General features: G+C 37.9%; 3 pseudogenes; all 3 read right to left on the reverse strand.

Annotated features, from left to right (window-relative positions):
- Nucleotides 1-1,942: 1,942 nt before the first annotated feature.
- Nucleotides 1,943-2,842, reverse strand: LOC137581034 (ubiquitin conjugation factor E4 B-like; annotated as a pseudogene).
- A 7,229-nt stretch (nt 2,843-10,071) lies between these two features.
- On the reverse strand, nt 10,072-10,941 carry LOC137581044 (ubiquitin conjugation factor E4 B-like; annotated as a pseudogene).
- A 6,900-nt stretch (nt 10,942-17,841) lies between these two features.
- Nucleotides 17,842-18,692, reverse strand: LOC137581052 (ubiquitin conjugation factor E4 B-like; annotated as a pseudogene).
- Nucleotides 18,693-19,689: the final 997 nt, after the last annotated feature.

Here is a 19,689-nt window from a genome sequence, read left to right on the forward strand (position 1 = left end):
CAATTATATTTTCGTTTGTTGAGAATAGTACGAGCAGCGTTTTGGACCCAAGTAGCTTAAGTAAATATTTGCCAATTTTAATTTTTATACCCTTGCAGAGGGTATTATAAAATTGGTCAGATGTTTGTAACGCACAGAAGGAGACGTTTCCGACCCCATAAAGTATATATATTCTTGATCAGCATGAGAAGCTAAGTCGATATAGCCATGTCCGTCTGTCCGTCTGACCGTCTGTCCGTCGGTGCGTACGCGTTTTACTCAGCCATCTTAAGAGCTATCGGGATGAAATTTTTTTTGGGAGCTTTTTTTACCCGGGTGAGATAAAGTATGAAAATCTTTGGGATCGGACTACTATATCATATAACTCTGGAACAAAAATTTTTGCAAAAATTGGAGTATCCCCATGAAATTTACCAATATAATAGAATTTGATATAAAATCTCAGATCCCAAAATTTGACCCTGATCGGATAAATATGTAGAACACAAGTTACAGTCTATATAAATCGGTTCAATCGCTGCCGGCAGCTCTGCTTGCTGCCTACTACGTCATCATCAAATCAACAGAGCACATGCATACACACACAGACGCAACGCTACATAAACTGTATGTGTATGCGTGCGTTGCTTTGCTTAGGGAATGAGGGAAGAAGAAGAACAAATTGTACATAGTATGAAGAGTAAAATTGTTTTGTTTGTATATTAATGAATTGAGTTGCAGAAAACAAATTTTGAACATGTGAAATTATTATTGTCAAGGACTGCAAGGGTATATAAACTTCGGCATAGCCGAATTTAACTTCTTTGATATTTTTTTTTTAGTTTGGTTATCTAATTTAATTATTCTTCATCCGAATCAATTAAAAGCGTGATGGCTGCAAATTATCTTTTACATCTTCTTTGTGTTTCGTGGGGTAAAAGTTTGGGATTTAGTGGCGGATTGTCATAACTGTACATGGAAATCTTTTTATCAAAGTGTTTCTTATCATATGGATGTGGATTAATGGATTATGGTGCCATATTGTGGGAGCTAAAATATTCCAATTTAATAATTGTTTTCTGAGTTTTGCGTAGATGGTCTTATGTTTGCCAATGCCAATACTCTAGCATTTTAATTACAAATAGTTGCCATTAAAAAAATGTATTGTTGCTCTTTTAAGCAAAACACCTTCCGATACAACTTTCTGCCAAAACTTTGCGCGAACTCCTAAGGCCTCAAAGGATATTCCTAAGAAAGGACAAACATTCATTCGTTTCTTAGAGCCACACACATTTGAGTCAAAAAGGCTTCACACACACACACACACAAGAGGCCAAAAAGGCTTTCATGCCATTACATTTCCACCGAAATTCAAGATAGTACCTGAATCTCAAGAACTAAAGCTGATCCTAAAAAACTGATCGCAGATTCCGGATTAGCTGGATTATAAATCAATAACAATATGCGATTTGTCCTGTGTTTTAACATGATTTTCAAAAAAGTTTTATGTCTTCTCTTGTTCGTTTTTTTCTCAGAATACTTCTGGCAAACATATTATGGTGTACCACATGGAATTGACCAGTTTTGCCGAAGAATCAGAAGACCATTTGTCCTCGAACACCCACACGGTCGATTGTTGCTTTGTTTATACCTATAAAGATGCATTGAAAAATTTGACCTTTTTCTTTTGCCAAGTTTCCATTTGCCAAAAACATAACCTCATCTGGACCACAGTGCAATGGAAAATTCAGATTGCACCTTGCAACACTTTCAATTAGTGTTGCCTAGGCCAGATATATACACATTTAGCAGCTTTCGTAACGATTGAACATTTTCAAAACAAAGCAAACACTATGAATATGAAACTTTATAAGTTTTAAGAAACAATTCTCAAATCTTTCCATAGTTTACACATTTATACAGAAATTCAAATAAATATTTATCCATAAAATTATACACAATTTCACAAGTACAAAAAAGTATGGGTAGACACTTTTATTCCGCCGCGCCTTTCTACACGCCATGCATCGATGCACTGCTTAGCTCAATATTTGGTATCAACATATCTTCGGTAAGGGCCTGACGATTAAAAGGATCTATACAGCTTTTAAGCTAAGGTCATGTGATAATAGCACGATCCATAACAGTGCCGGAGGGTAAGACCGACCATTGGATCGAGCAGCAAAGTATCCATCAAGGGATCCTTAACACTCATCTTTAGTCTGTTGAATGGTAACATAGATCTCATGGGCTCGTAGCGTTAACGCCTTACAGTGCTCCAAGCCAAGGCCTGAGGAAATCTATCGCAGTCCAAGCGGAGATTTTTTTCAAAGATCTAAGTAAGTAAACTACCCGGCTCCCAACCCTATTTCGCTAAATCCCGTACTTTCAGATATTAGCGTTTGCGGCCAGCTAATTGTATTAGATTAAAATTAGGCATACAGCTAAGTTGATCGCCCAACTTAGCGCGCCAAATTGTTCTTTGATGTCACTAGTTAGATAGTGTAACAAATCAACGCTAATCTGCAGCCAATTGGGTGAGACGACTCTGTTGCTGATCAGCGCTCATTTTACTTAAATACTGTCTGTCCGGCAATAACTGTTGCGTCAGATGTATACGCTTCAAGTTCTCCAAGGATTCATCAGGCAAGAATTTAGTATCATTCATCAGCAAATTGGCGAACTTAACAAACTGATTGCCCACACGCGATTCACGGATGACTGCCTGACGACAAATAGGACATTTCCACAAAGATTTCAACAAATGGCTAATATGGTATTTTATTGTAAACTTATCACAGAATTCTGAGCTTTGACTTGATGTCGTTTCTTTCTTTCCATTCGTGCTGTGCGGAAAGCGCATCACTCGGTGTGGGTTGCTGCAGAGGCAACTGGGATATAAATGGCACTTCAATGGGCCGACCCTTAAGTTGGTACAACATAAATTCGCAAACAGTGGAATAGAATTCAAGGCATCGTTGCAATAAACCAGAATCCAATAATGTATTCTAATTATGTAGTATAACGATTGGGATAACGTGAATTAGCCCAATGTACTTTGGGACGATCCAATTCATCGATGAGGTTCTGCAATTCACACTTTCTGGCGATACCGTTGAATAGATAGCCCTAGAGACGTCAAATTTGGTATGCAGACTAGCTTAATAGACGCGCAGATATTGGCTATTTAAACATTTAGCCACGCCCACTTCCGCCCCCGCAAATTAAACAAAACTGATTTTCTCGAAAACCAACAAAGCTAAAGTCACTAAATTTAGTATGTACACTGGCTAAGCATGCGCGCAGAGTATATATATATTTTGCCACGCCCACTTCCGCCTCCATAATTTAGAAAAACCCGATTTATTGACTATCCCATTCAAATTCGGCAGACTAATTAATCTTATCTATGTATTTCTAGAAACTAGAAACATGCAAAATATGCGTATGAACGTATGTTAGTAAGCGGTCCACAAGGCCAGAATTGGCCGTTGGCTAGTGGCGGCGCTAGAGTGCTCGTGTGTCTATAGAGTGACCGAGATAGCCATAGTATGAAGCATATAAAAACAATAGACATACATTTGGTTTTCGAAATTTAAAAGAATTTGTTTCACCTGGTGTATGGTATACCCAAGTCGACTCGTCGACTTACTTACTTCATTATAAATGATCTTCCATTGGTAGTGACACATTCTCGTGTACTTATGTACTCGGATGATGTTAAGCTTTACCTCAGTTTTAAAGACAAGTCTTTAAAGTCTTCTTGCCTGCTTCAATCCGATCTTAATGACCTTGGTGTGAAACCAATCCATTAAACCTCAACGGCTGTAAATGGAAAGTTATGTCTTTTTATAGATGCACTCCATACTTAGCAACTTATTATCTAAATGGCACTCCCTTAGAGCGGTTAGATATTATCAATGACTTGGGTGTTCTTATGGACCATAAGATAACTTTTAATCCTCGTATTTCTGCTACAGTTAGTAAAGCTATGAATGTTCTTGGATTTGTGAAACGATGGTCAAAAGAGTTTGACAATCCGTACACAACCAAAATTCTGTATACTTCATTAATCCGTCCTATCTTAGGGTACGGATCCTGCATATGGTCACCTCAATATGAGACGCACCAAAGTAAAATTGAATCTGTGCAAAAGCAATTTCTGCTTTTTGCTCTTCGCGGTCTAAATTGGGATCGCAATGTCAATTTGCCATCATACTCCAGTAGGCTTCTTTTAATCATCAATCTTCCTTCTTTAATTAATCGTAGAATAATGCTTGGTACTATTTTTATTCACAAACTTTTAATTAAAGAAATAGACTCTCCTGAGCTATTGAACTAGTTAAACCTATCTGTACCTACTAGAAATTTTATTCCTCTATCCTTGAAACACTGTACTTCGCTGCGTGAACCTTTTCGAGTCCTATGTTCTGATTTCAATCTTCTGTATCCCGTAATCAGATCAGAAGCCTCTCTTCCTCTTGTAAAAACCTCAATCTTAGCACACTTAGCTCGTAATTAGCTGTAGTAAATAATATTTAATCTGTTTGTCCGTTTTATTTGTATTTGTCCACGCGATCGTGCCGTCCGATATTCGCCCCACGGTCGTAGAGTGAACTGCACCGTATATTTTGGGTTGGAGAATTTTACTGCAAACCTTCCATTGACGAGGATGACTACTACGTCATCGGCATGGGCGATGGTCTTCACTGGGCCCATATTTCACGTTCGTAGGGCAAGACACCTCCTTGGGTTGTGTCTCTGCTTACGTTTCGAGTGAACAGCTCTTAACATTATGTGAGCCGAGTGCAGATAGAACTTTCGATGTCCAGAAAGGTCGCATTGATGTGTCCTTTATACTGCAGTGAGGATGAGTACGACATCATGCGCAAAGTAGTCTCCTCTCGAATGCTCTTTGGCAAGCACCTTCCACAATCTCGCTCTTTTACCACAATGACTTCATTTTCATCGCTGTGCAAATCTCTAATTTAAGCTTCCTCCGAGACGTTTGTATGCTTCCCGAACCTTCATCCTAAACGATTCAAGGATATAATTGAAAATTGGTTTTGATTCCGCTCAATTCATTTCAATTTCCCCATAAGTTAGCGGGAGTAGTAGGTAGGCTTAGTTCTAAACAAAGATTAAATTATTATACATGCTATCGGTAATCAATTTTGCTAATCTGCCAGTCGGTACCAGTGACTCCGAAAATAATTCCAACATTAAGTGCTTAAATGCAATTCAATCCAAAAATAATTGAAATTAAGTTTAACAATACTTTGTTCCATTCGTGTTTTGATAGAAGTGCAATATTATCCACAATTTGGTTGAAAATCGCCTACATTGCTTTTGACATGGATTTCTATCGATTGTATATATTCAAAGGGTATTCTTTGGGGGAAAAAAAATAGATTTTCGGCTTTAGAAATGCAGTAACTTTAAGGATTTATCAAATCAGTTTGCAAAGAAGGACGAAAAAGTAACAAACTACTCGAAATATAGATTTTGAGGGTGTCCAAGCATCCAAACCATATCCCCAGAACCGTCCCTGCGTTAATTAGTTTATGAAATAAGAATATGCCAGAAATAAGTCAGAATGCAAAGGATGATGATTATTTGGATCACAATGGATTTGAAAGGATTGAGGATATTATTTTAACTAGAATGACCATCCAGGCATCGAAATAAGGTAGCCAGGTACGGCCAGGGGAGGGCAGCTGCTCCCCAAAACTAGGGGGCGTTAAATTTCTTAAGAATTCAAATCAAAATGTATTAGGTACGACCAGAGGGCCGGGTCTGTTCGATTTGTCAAAGTATAAGTTCTTGAACCAACTATATTAACGGCATGTGCTATATCTCATAATAAACAAACTGCGCCGATTCAAGAGCCGAGTAGCAAATTCCCATCAGGCATCTTTCTCTGTTAACATTTTCGTTTATCGTATTCATATATCGTATTTTGTTGAAATTGAATCGAAACTTGGATAGCTCCTGTTGGCGGCAGTGTGCACTCTTTGCGGGCAATATTCGCTAGGGGGCGGTTGGGGAAAAGTAGTTAAAATCATTTGCGTACATTTAGGCTGACTTTTTAATTGGTTACCAAACTATTTAAACCTATTTACTTAAGTTACTCGGGCCCAAAACGCGCTTTAACTACACTCCTCGAATACTCCTCGATTTTATAATTCAATATTTTAGGTACGGCGTCGGCCACTTGACATCCTGCCGTAGAGATCTTTTGGGTTAGTTTAAAATTACAATTTTTTTTTTTTTACAAACTCTGTTGCTGAATGTAATTCTAGTCATTAATAGGTAAGTTGTTTGGTGAAGCCGCTTCACTCTAGAGCCTAGACAGGCTGCGTTTCTATAGTCTGCGAAGCTTGCAGAAAATTGCTTCAGCAGACGGCAGAACTTTTTGTTGTTACAGGCGGATATACCCTTGCGGAGGGTGTTTTGAAATTGGTCAGATGTTTGTAACGCCCAGAATGATACGTTTCCGACCTCATAAAGTGTATATACAATTGCGAACTTAAAAATAGCACCACTTGCTGAGGTCACGTGTTCAAAGGATTCCTAAGCATAGTTTAAGGTTCAAGGAACGTTTGAATACGTTTTTGAACGCTTAACATTTCCTACTGATGGAAGCAAAAAATAATTATATTATTATCCAACGTTTTGAAAGTTTTTTATAAAACTTCTTAAAAAACTCAACAAATATCCGAAACTAAAAATAGCACCACTTGCAGTATTTTGCAAAAAACCGTCATATTTAGCAGGATTGCAATATAAAATATCAAAGAAGTTAAATTCGGCTATGCCGAAGCTTATATACCCTTGCAGTCCTTGACAATAATAATTTTACATGTTCAAAATTTGTTTTCTGCAACTCAATTCATCAATATACAAACAAAACAATTTTACTCTTCAAACTACAATTTGTTCTTCTTCTTCCCTCATTCCCCAAGCAAAGCAACGCACTCATACACATACAGTTTATGTAGCGTTGCGTCTGCGTGTGTATGCATGTGCTCTGTTGATTTGATGATGACGTAGTATGCAGCAAGCAGCGCTGCCGGCAGCGATTGAACCGATTTATATTGACTGTAACTTGTGTTCTATTTATCCGATCGGATTGAAATTTGGGATGGGATCTCATGTTTTATATCCAATACTATCACATTAGCAAATTTCATGGGGAAACTACAATAGCAGTTTCTAATCTTCCTCTTGGGTAATTGACATCATTCTTGAACTTAAAGTAGACTTCAAATTCGATGATGAATCTGTACTTTCTGGAGCAGAACTATAAGCTGACGGGATGAAATTCTTAGGCTGTTCCTTTTATGCAGCACGTAAGCCTAACTCTGTTACTAACATTTGCGAATTCTCGAATTGTACAGAGCCATGTTGCTACCTGTTCAAGCCGAAAAGGTGAAGATATGTCCATTAGCTTCGATCAACTGCCATCCGTACCGGATCAACAACGAGTAGAAACAAGTGAAAATTCTGGTCTGAATTCACGGTGAGAGACTTCAGAGTAAGCGGGAACCGGATGCAATAGGATAAATACAAGTTGTGACTAAAAAAAATATTTTAGAAATAAAATTTTAGAATTAATTAGACATTGTTATATAATGTAGAGATAGTTGATTGTTGGCCATAACTGTCATCGTTTGCAACCGTAGTTTAATTTAAAAGTCGAAGTTATTGTTCGCTCTTTAACCGTACCGGGTAATGCGTTTAAAAAAAGTTAAATTTAAGAAAAGTAAAGGAAGGGAAAAGTAATACCGAAAATAGTTTAAGTTGCTGTTGCTCTCATCTCGAGAGCCAAAAAGCAACTGTTACAGCGTCACACAATTCGGCACCACGTGTACTGTTAGGTATGGGCAAAGCTTCGATTAACAATCGATAAAAAACAATCGAGGGGTTGTCGGTAAATATTGACTTACTCGAGATTTCAGTGTTGAAAAGTGGAAAAAACGGCTAAAGCTGGATTTCAGTGTTTGCAAACGCCAAATATTAGGCGAATATTTTACTCAAATTATAAATTCGAGGAATATTCAGCTGCTCTGGCAGCCGAATATTGTATTCTCAACTATATTTGTTCTATAAAATCAAGAAATATTGTAAACTCAATTATATTTTCGTTTGTTGAGAATAGTACGAGCAGCGTTTTGGACCCAAGTAGCTTAAGTAAATATTTGCCAATTTTAATTTTTATACCCTTGCAGAGGGTATTATAAAATTGGTCAGATGTTTGTAACGCACAGAAGGAGACGTTTCCGACCCCATAAAGTATATATATTCTTGATCAGCATGAGAAGCTAAGTCGATATAGCCATGTCCGTCTGTCCGTCTGACCGTCTGTCCGTCGGTGCGTACGCGTTTTACTCAGCCATCTTAAGAGCTATCGGGATGAAATTTTTTTTGGGAGCTTTTTTTACCCGGGTGAGATAAAGTATGAAAATCTTTGGGATCGGACTACTATATCATATAACTCTGGAACAAAAATTTTTGCAAAAATTGGAGTATCCCCATGAAATTTACCAATATAATAGAATTTGATATAAAATCTCAGATCCCAAAATTTGACCCTGATCGGATAAATATGTAGAACACAAGTTACAGTCTATATAAATCGGTTCAATCGCTGCCGGCAGCTCTGCTTGCTGCCTACTACGTCATCATCAAATCAACAGAGCACATGCATACACACACAGACGCAACGCTACATAAACTGTATGTGTATGCGTGCGTTGCTTTGCTTAGGGAATGAGGGAAGAAGAAGAACAAATTGTACATAGTATGAAGAGTAAAATTGTTTTGTTTGTATATTAATGAATTGAGTTGCAGAAAACAAATTTTGAACATGTGAAATTATTATTGTCAAGGACTGCAAGGGTATATAAACTTCGGCATAGCCGAATTTAACTTCTTTGATATTTTTTTTTAGTTTGGTTATCTAATTTAATTATTCTTCATCCGAATCAATTAAAAGCGTGATGGCTGCAAATTATCTTTTACATCTTCTTTGTGTTTCGTGGGGTAAAAGTTTGGGATTTAGTGGCGGATTGTCATAACTGTACATGGAAATCTTTTTATCAAAGTGTTTCTTATCATATGGATGTGGATTAATGGATTATGGTGCCATATTGTGGGAGCTAAAATATTCCAATTTAATAATTGTTTTCTGAGTTTTGCGTAGATGGTCTTATGTTTGCCAATGCCAATACTCTAGCATTTTAATTACAAATAGTTGCCATTAAAAAAATGTATTGTTGCTCTTTTAAGCAAAACACCTTCCGATACAACTTTCTGCCAAAACTTTGCGCGAACTCCTAAGGCCTCAAAGGATATTCCTAAGAAAGGACAAACATTCATTCGTTTCTTAGAGCCACACACATTTGAGTCAAAAAGGCTTCACACACACACACACACAAGAGGCCAAAAAGGCTTTCATGCCATTACATTTCCACCGAAATTCAAGATAGTACCTGAATCTCAAGAACTAAAGCTGATCCTAAAAAACTGATCGCAGATTCCGGATTAGCTGGATTATAAATCAATAACAATATGCGATTTGTCCTGTGTTTTAACATGATTTTCAAAAAAGTTTTATGTCTTCTCTTGTTCGTTTTTTTCTCAGAATACTTCTGGCAAACATATTATGGTGTACCACATGGAATTGACCAGTTTTGCCGAAGAATCAGGAGACCATTTGTCCTCGAACACCCACACGGTCGATTGTTGCTTTGTTTATACCTATAAAGATGCATTGGAAAATTTGACCTTTTTCTTTTGCCAAGTTTCCATTTGCCAAAAACATAACCTCGTCTGGACCACAGTGCAATGGAAAATTCAGATTGCACCTTGCAACACTTTCAATTAGTGTTGCCTAGGCCAGATATATACACATTTAGCAGCCCTCGTAACGATTGAACATTTTCAAAACAAAGCAAACACTATGAATTGTGTCAAGAGAAACTTATTCTAGTTTTATAAGTTATAATAAACAATTCTCAAATCTTTCCATAGTTTACACATTTATACAGAAATTCAAATAAATATTTATCCATAAAATTATACACAATTTCACAAGTACAAAAAAGTATGGGTAGACACTTTTATTCCGCCGCGCCTTTCTACACGCCATGCATCGATGCACTGCTTAGCTCAATATTTGGTATCAACATATCTTCGGTAAGGGCCTGACGATTAAAAGGATCTATACAGCTTTTAAGCTAAGGTCATGTGATAATAGCACGATCCATAACAGTGCCGGAGGGTAAGACCGACCATTGGATCGAGCAGCAAAGTATCCATCAAGGGATCCTTAACACTCATCTTTAGTCTGTTGAATGGTAACATAGATCTCATGGGCTCGTAGCGTTAACGCCTTACAGTGCTCCAAGCCAAGGCCTGAGGAAATCTATCGCAGTCCAAGCGGAGATTTTTTTCAAAGATCTAAGTAAGTAAACTACCCGGCTCCCAACCCTATTTCGCTAAATCCCGTACTTTCAGATATTAGCGTTTGCGGCCAGCTAATAGTATTAGATTAAAATTAGGCATACAGCTAAGTTGATCGACCAAATTGTTCTTTGATGTCACTAGTTAGATAGTGAAACAGATCAACTGCCTCACGTACCACCGTTGAATAGGAGACGCTCATCTGCAGCCAATTGGGCTGTCCGGCAATAACTGTTGCGTTAGATGTATACGCTTCAAGTTCTCCAAGGATTCATTAGGCAAGAATTTAGTATCATTCATCAGCAAATTGGCGAACTTAACAAACTGATTGCCCACACGCGATTCACGGATGACTGCCTGACGACAAATAGGACATTTCCACAAAGATTTCAACAAATGGCTAATATGGTATTTTATTGTAAACTTATCACAGAATTCTGAGCTTTGATTTGATGTCGTTTCTTTCTTTCCATTCGTGCTGTGCGGAAAGCGCATCACTCGGTGTGGGTTGCTGCAGAGGCAACTGGGATATAAATGGCCCTTCAATGGGCCGACCCTTAAGTTGGTACAACATAAATTCGCAAACAGTGGAATAGAATTCAAGGCATCGTTGCAATAAACCAGAATCCAATAATGTATTCTAATTATGTAGTATAACGATTGGGATAACGTGAATTAGCCCAATGTACTTTGGGACGATCCAATTCATCGATGAGGTTCTGCAATTCACACTTTCTGGCGATACCGTTGAATAGATAGCCCTAGAGACGTCAAATTTGGTATGCAGACTAGCTTAATAGACGCGCAGATATTGGCTATTTAAACATTTAGCCACGCCCACTTCCGCCCCCGCAAATTAAACAAAACTGATTTTCTCGAAAACCAACAAAGCTAAAGTCACTAAATTTAGTATGTACACTGGCTAAGCATGCGCGCAGAGTATATATATATTTTGCCACGCCCACTTCCGCCTCCATAATTTAGAAAAACCCGATTTATTGACTATCCCATTCAAATTCGGCAGACTAATTAATCTTATCTATGTATTTCTAGAAACTAGAAACATGCAAAATATGCGTATGAACGTATGTTAGTAAGCGGTCCACAAGGCCAGAATTGGCCGTTGGCTAGTGGCGGCGCTAGAGTGCTCGTGTGTCTATAGAGTGACCGAGATAGCCATAGTATGAAGCATATAAAAACAATAGACATACATTTGGTTTTCGAAATTTAAAAGAATTTGTTTCACCTGGTGTATGGTATACCCAAGTCGACTCGTCGACTTACTTACTTCATTATAAATGATCTTCCATTGGTAGAGACACATTCTCGTGTACTTATGTACTCGGATGATGTTAAGCTTTACCTCAGTTTTAAAGACAAGTCTTTAAAGTCTTCTTGCCTGCTTCAATCCGATCTTAATGACCTTGGTGTGAAACCAATCCATTAAACCTCAACGGCTGTAAATGGAAAGTTATGTCTTTTTATAGATGCACTCCATACTTAGCAACTTATTATCTAAATGGCACTCCCTTAGAGCGGTTAGATATTATCAATGACTTGGGTGTTCTTATGGACCATAAGATAACTTTTAATCCTCATATTTCTGCTACAGTTAGTAAAGCTATGAATGTTCTTGGATTTGTGAAACGATGGTCAAAAGAGTTTGACAATCCGTACACAACCAAAATTCTGTATACTTCATTAATCCGTCCTATCTTAGGGTACGGATCCTGCATATGGTCACCTCAATATGAGACGCACCAAAGTAAAATTGAATCTGTGCAAAAGCAATTTCTGCTTTTTGCTCTTCGCGGTCTAAATTGGGATCGCAATGTCAATTTGCCATCATACTCCAGTAGGCTTCTTTTAATCATCAATCTTCCTTCTTTAATTAATCGTAGAATAATGCTTGGTACTATTTTTATTCACAAACTTTTAATTAAAGAAATAGACTCTCCTGAGCTATTGAACTAGTTAAACCTATCTGTACCTACTAGAAATTTTATTCCTCTATCCTTGAAACACTGTACTTCGCTGCGTGAACCTTTTCGAGTCCTATGTTCTGATTTCAATCTTCTGTATCCCGTAATCAGATCAGAAGCCTCTCTTCCTCTTGTAAAAACCTCAATCTTAGCACACTTAGCTCGTAATTAGCTGTAGTAAATAATATTTAATCTGTTTGTCCGTTTTATTTGTATTTGTCCACGCGATCGTGCCGTCCGATATTCGCCCCACGGTCGTAGAGTGAACTGCACCGTATATTTTGGGTTGGAGAATTTTACTGCTGATCACATCCGGAAACCTTCCATTGACGAGGATGACTACTACGTCATCGGCATGGGCGATGGTCTTCACTGGGCCCATATTTCACGTTCGTAGGGCAAGACACCTCCTTGGGTTGTGTCTCTGCTTACGTTTCGAGTGAACAGCTCTTAACATTATGTGAGCCGAGTGCAGATAGAACTTTCGATGTCCAGAAAGGTCGCATTGATGTGTCCTTTATACTGCAGTGAGGATGAGTACGACATCATGCGCAAAGTAGTCTCCTCTCGAATGCTCTTTGGCAAGCACCTTCCACAATCTCGCTCTTTTACCACAATGACTTCATTTTCATCGCTGTGCAAATCTCTAATTTAAGCTTCCTCCGAGACGTTTGTATGCTTCCCGAACCTTCATCCTAAACGATTCAAGGATATAATTGAAAATTGGTTTTGATTCCGCTCAATTCATTTCAATTTCCCCATAAGTTAGCGGGAGTAGTAGGTAGGCTTAGTTCTAAACAAAGATTAAATTATTATACATGCTATCGGTAATCAATTTTGCTAATCTGCCAGTCGGTACCAGTGACTCCGAAAATAATTCCAACATTAAGTGCTTAAATGCAATTCAATCCAAAAATAATTGAAATTAAGTTTAACAATACTTTGTTCCATTCGTGTTTTGATAGAAGTGCAATATTATCCACAATTTGGTTGAAAATCGCCTACATTGCTTTTGACATGGATTTCTATCGATTGTATATATTCAAAGGGTATTCTTTGGGGGAAAAAAAATAGATTTTCGGCTTTAGAAATACAGTAACTTTAAGGATTTATCAAATCAGTTTGCAAAGAAGGACGAAAAAGTAACAAACTACTCGAAATATAGATTTTGAGGGTGTCCAAGCATCCAAACCATATCCCCAGAACCGTCCCTGCGTTAATTAGTTTATGAAATAAGAATATGCCAGAAATAAGTCAGAATGCAAAGGATGATGATTATTTGGATCACAATGGATTTGAAAGGATTGAGGATATTATTTTAACTAGAATGACCAGGGGAGGGCAGCTGCTCCCCAAAACTAGGGGGCGTTAAATTTCTTAAGAATTCAAATCAAAATGTATTAGGTACGACATTCCCATCAGGCATCTTTCTCTGTTAACATTTTCGTTTATCGTATTCATATATCGTATTTTGTAGAAAATGAATCGAAACTTGGATAGCTCCTGTTGGCGGCAGTGTGCACTCTTTGCGGGCAATATTCGCTAGGGGGCGGTTGGTGAAAAGTAGTTAAAATCATTTGCGTACATTTAGGCTGACTTTTTAATTGGTTACCAAACTATTTAAACCTATTTACTTAAGTTACTCGGGCCCAAAACGCGCTTTAACTACACTCCTCGAATACTCCTCGATTTTATAATTCAATATTTTAGGTACGGCGTCGGCCACTTGACATCCTGCCGTAGAGATCTTTTGGGTTAGTTTAAAATTACAATTTTTTTTTTTTTATAAAGTCTGTGGCTGAATGTAATTCCAGTCATATGCTAGGTAAGTTGTTTGGTGAAGCCGCTTCACTCTAGAGCCTAGACAGGCTGCGTTTCTATAGTCTGCGAAGCTTATAGAAAATTGCTTCAGCAGACGGCAAAAGTTTTTGTTGTTACAGGCGGATATACCCTTGCAGAGGGTGTTTTGAAATTGGTCAGATGTTTGTAACGCCCAGAATGATACGTTTCCGACCTCATAAAGTGTATATACAATTGCGAACTTAAAAATAGCACCACTTGCTGAGGTCACGTGTTCAAAGGATTCCTAAGCATAGTTTAAGGTTCAAGGAACGTTTGAATACGTTTTTGAACGCTTAACATTTCCTACTGATGGAAGCAAAAAATAATTATATTATTATCCAACGTTTTGAAAGTTTTTTATAAAACTTCTTAAAAAACTCAACAAATATCCGAAACTAAAAATAGCACCACTTGCAGTATTTTGCAAAAAACCGTCATATTTAGCAGGATTGCAATATAAAATATCAAAGAAGTTAAATTCGGCTATGCCGAAGCTTATATACCCTTGCAGTCCTTGACAATAATAATTTTCAAACTACAATTTGTTCTTCTTCTTCCCTCATTCCCCAAGCAAAGCAACGCACTCATACACATACAGTTTATGTAGCGTTGCGTCTGCGTGTGTATGCATGTGCTCTGTTGATTTGATGATGACGTAGTATGCAGCAAGCAGCGCTGCCGGCAGCAATTGAACCGATTTATATTGACTGTAACTTGTGTTCTATTTATCCGATCGGATTGAAATTTGGGATGGGATCTCATGTTTTATATCCAATACTATCACATTAGCAAATTTCATGGGGAAACTACAATAGCAGTTTCTAATCTTCCTCTTGGGTAATTGACATCATTCTTGAACTTAAAGTAGACTTCAAATTCGATGATGAATCTGTACTTTCTGGAGCAGAACTATAAGCTGACGGGATGAAATTCTTAGGCTGTTCCTTTTATGCAGCACGTAAGCCTAACTCTGTTACTAACATTTGCGAATTCTCGAATTGTACAGGGCCATGTTGCTACCTGTTCAAGCCGAAAAGGTGAAGATATGAACGCGCTCGTTTTTGTGCTTTCCGCGAGGCTTCTGAAGCGGCACCCAGTAACAAGGATAAGGAAAATGATCAAAAATAGGCCACACTTTTAAGTAGCGTTAATTAAACGCTCGCTGATGTCAACAAGTCAAACCGATTTCTTGTCTATAATGTGTCCAATTGGAATCTTTTAGAATGGCATTTGTGCTTGTTTACCTCTTTCATTTTAGAAGGTTCAACTCTGATATATTTCTCGTTTGATCCAGCGTTTCAATAGTCAAGACGTTTGCAGTTGAAGCTTTTTGTTAAGTCTAAAATCCATACTAGATTCTGTTCCCTGTTCTTCGCCAGGGAAAGATGTAACCAAGCTCCTGCTCAATTTTACAGATATGTACGTAAGCAACAGAGCCACAACTAACTTGATGCTAATCACGGAATAGTGCCCAACGAAATTTAGCAAGGAATTCTTTGCGACCTTGGGATGCATGACAAAGTGTCCGTTGAAGATCCCCAAAGTAGCTGCAAACGGCTCCCAACGATCTGATTGACTATATAATACACGACGATATCCACAATAACTTGCCTACTCCAGATTACTGTTCCTATCTTCTCCACACGTAAGAGGTGCAGCGTAATGTTGCTGTCGAGAAAGTAACCAAAATGGATGTATACTAACATTTACGAATGCTCGAATTGTACAGAGCCATGTTGCTACCTGTTCAAGCCGAAAAGGTGAAGATATGTCCATTAGCTTCGATCAACTGCCATCCGTACCGGATCAACAACAAGTAGAAACAAGTGAAAATTCTGGTCTGAATTCACGGTGAGAGACTTCAGAGTAAGCGGGAACCGGATGCAATAGGATAAATACAAGTTGTGACTAAAAAAAAATATAAAACTATAAATATAGTTGATTGTTGGCCATAACTGTCATCGTTTGCAACCGTAATTTAATTTAAAAGTCGAAGTTATTGTTCGCTCTTTAACCGTACCGGGTAATGCGTTTAAAAAAAGTTAAATTTAAGAAAAGTAAAGGAAGGGAAAAGTAATACCGAAAATAGTTTAAGTTGCTGTTGCTCTCATCTCGAGAGCCAAAAAGCAACTGTTTAAGCGTCACACAATTCGGCACCACGTGTACTGTTAGGTATGGGCAAAGCTTCGATTAACAATCGATAAAAAACAATCGGAGGGGTTGTCGGTAAATATTGACTTACTCGATATTTCAGTGTTGAAAAGTGGGAAAAATCGGCTAAAGCTGGATTTCAGTGTTGGCAAACGCCAAATATTAGGCGAATATTTTATTCAAATTCTAAATTCGAGGAATATTCAGCTGCTCTGGCAGCCGAATTCTCAACTATATTTGTTCTATAAAATCAAGAAATATTGTAAACTCAACTATATTTTCGTTTGTTGAGAATAGTACGAGCAGCGTTTTGGACCCAAGTAGCTTAAGTAAATATTTGCCAATTTTAATTTTTTTTTTTAGTTTGGTTATCTAATTTAATTATTCTTCATCCGAATGAATTAAAAGCGTGATGGCTGCAAATTATCTTTTACATCTTCTTTGTGTTTCGTGGGGTAAAAGTTTGGGAGTTAGTGGCGGATTGTCATAACTGTACATGCAAATCTTTTTATCAGTGTTTCTTATCATATGGATGTGGATTAATGGATTAAGGTGCCATATTGTAGGAGCTAAAATATTCCAATTTAATAATTGTTTTCTGAGTTTTGCGTAGATGGTCTTATGTTTGCCAATGCCAATACTCTAGCATTTTAATTACAAATAGTTGCCATTAAAAAAATGTATTGTTGCTCTTTTAAGCAAAACACCTTCCGATACAACTTTCTGCCAAAACTTTGCGCGAACTCCTAAGGCCTCAAAGGATATTCATAAGAAAGGACAAACATTCATTCGTTTCTTAGAGTCACACACATTTGAGTCAAAAAAATTCAAGATCGTACCTGAATCTCAAGAACTAAAGCTGATCCAAAAAAACTGATCGCAGATTCCGGATTAGCTGGATTATAAATCAATGACAATATGCGATTTGTCCTGTGTTTTAACATGATTTTCAAAAAAGTTTTATGTCTTCTCTTGTTCGTTTTTTCTCAGAATACTTCTGGCAAACATATTATGGTGTACCACATAAAATTGACCAGTTTTGCCGAAGAATCAGAAGACCATTTGTCCTCGAACACCCACACGGTCGATTGTTGCTTTGTTTATACCTATAAAGATGCATTGAAAAATTTGACCTTTTTCTTTTGCCAAGTTTCCATTTGCCAAAAACATAACCTCATCTGGACCACAGTGCAATGGAAAATTCAGATTGCACCTTGCAACACTTTCAATTAGTGTTGCCTAGGCCAGATATATACACATTTAGCAGCTTTCGTAACGATTGAACATTTTCAAAACAAAGCAAACACTATGAATAGTGAAACTTTTATAAGTTTTAAGAAACAATTCTCAAATCTTTCCATAGTTTACACATTTATACAGAAATTCAAATAAATATTTATCCATAAAATTATACACAATTTCACAAGTACAAAAAAGTATGGGTAGACACTTTTATTCCGCCGCGCCTTTCTACACGCCATGCATCGATGCACTGCTTAGCTCAATATTTGGTATCAACATATCTTCGGTAAGGGCCTGACGATTAAAAGGATCTATACAGCTTTTAAGCTAAGGTCATGTGATAATAGCACGATCCATAACAGTGCCGGAGGGTAAGACCGACCATTGGATCGAGCAGCAAAGTATCCATCAAGGGATCCTTAACACTCATCTTTAGTCTGTTGAATGGTAACATAGATCTCATGGGCTCGTAGCGTTAACGCCTTACAGTGCTCCAAGCCAAGGCCTGAGGAAATCTATCGCAGCCCAAGCGGAGATTTTTTTCAAAGATCTAAGTAAGTAAACTACCCGGCTCCCAACCCTATTTCGCTAAATCCCGTACTTTCAGATATTAGCGTTTGCGGCCAGCTAATAGTATTAGATTAAAATTAGGCATACAGCTAAGTTGATCGACCCAAATTGTTCTTTGATGTCACTAGTTAGATAGTGAAACAGATCAACTGCCTCACGTACCACCGTTGAATAGAGAGACGCTCATCTGCAGCCAATTGGGCTGTCCGGCAATAACTGTTGCGTTAGATGTATACGCTTCAAGTTCTCCAAGGATTCATTAGGCAAGAATTTAGTATCATTCATCAGCAAATTGGCGAACTTAACAAACTGATTGCCCACACGCGATTCACGGATGACTGCCTGACGACAAATAGGACATTTCCACAAAGATTTCAACAAATGGCTAATATGGTATTTTATTGTAAACTTATCACAGAATTCTGAGCTTTGATTTGATGTCGTTTCTTTCTTTACCATTCGTGCTGTGCGGAAAGCGCATCACTCGGTGTGGGTTGCTGCAGAGGCAACTGGGATATAAATGGCCCTTCAATGGGCCGACCCTTAAGTTGGTACAACATAAATTCGCAAACAGTGGAATAGAATTCAAGGCATCGTTGCAATAAACCAGAATCCAATAATGTATTCTAATTATGTAGTATAACGATTGGGATAACGTGAATTAGCCCAATGTACTTTGGGACGATCCAATTCATCGATGAGGTTCTGCAATTCACACTTTCTGGCGATACCGTTGAATAGATAGCCCTAGAGACGTCAAATTTGGTATGCAGACTAGCTTAATAGACGCGCAGATATTGGCTATTTAAACATTTAGCCACGCCCACTTCCGCCCCCGCAAATTAAACAAAACTGATTTTCTCGAAAACCAACAAAGCTAAAGTCACTAAATTTAGTATGTACACTGGCTAAGCATGCGCGCAGAGTATATATATATTTTGCCACGCCCACTTCCGCCTCCATAATTTAGAAAAACCCGATTTATTGACTATCCCATTCAAATTCGGCAGACTAATTAATCTTATCTATGTATTTCTAGAAACTAGAAACATGCAAAATATGCGTATGAACGTATGTTAGTAAGCGGTCCACAAGGCCAGAATTGGCCGTTGGCTAGTGGCGGCGCTAGAGTGCTCGTGTGTCTATAGAGTGACCGAGATAGCCATAGTATGAAGCATATAAAAACAATAGACATACATTTGGTTTTCGAAATTTAAAAGAATTTGTTTCACCTGGTGTATGGTATACCCAAGTCGACTCGTCGACTTACTTCATTATAAATGATCTTCCATTGGTAGAGACACATTCTCGTGTACTTATGTACTCGGATGATGTTAAGCTTTACCTCAGTTTTAAAGACAAGTCTTTAAAGTCTTCTTGCCTGCTTCAATCCGATCTTAATGACCTTGGTGTGAAACCAATCCATTAAACCTCAACGGCTGTAAATGGAAAGTTA

Source organism: Drosophila tropicalis, unplaced genomic scaffold (assembly GCF_018151085.1).
Source record: "Drosophila tropicalis isolate 14030-0801.00 unplaced genomic scaffold, ASM1815108v1 contig_130, whole genome shotgun sequence".
Classification (NCBI taxonomy): domain Eukaryota; kingdom Metazoa; phylum Arthropoda; class Insecta; order Diptera; family Drosophilidae; genus Drosophila; species Drosophila tropicalis.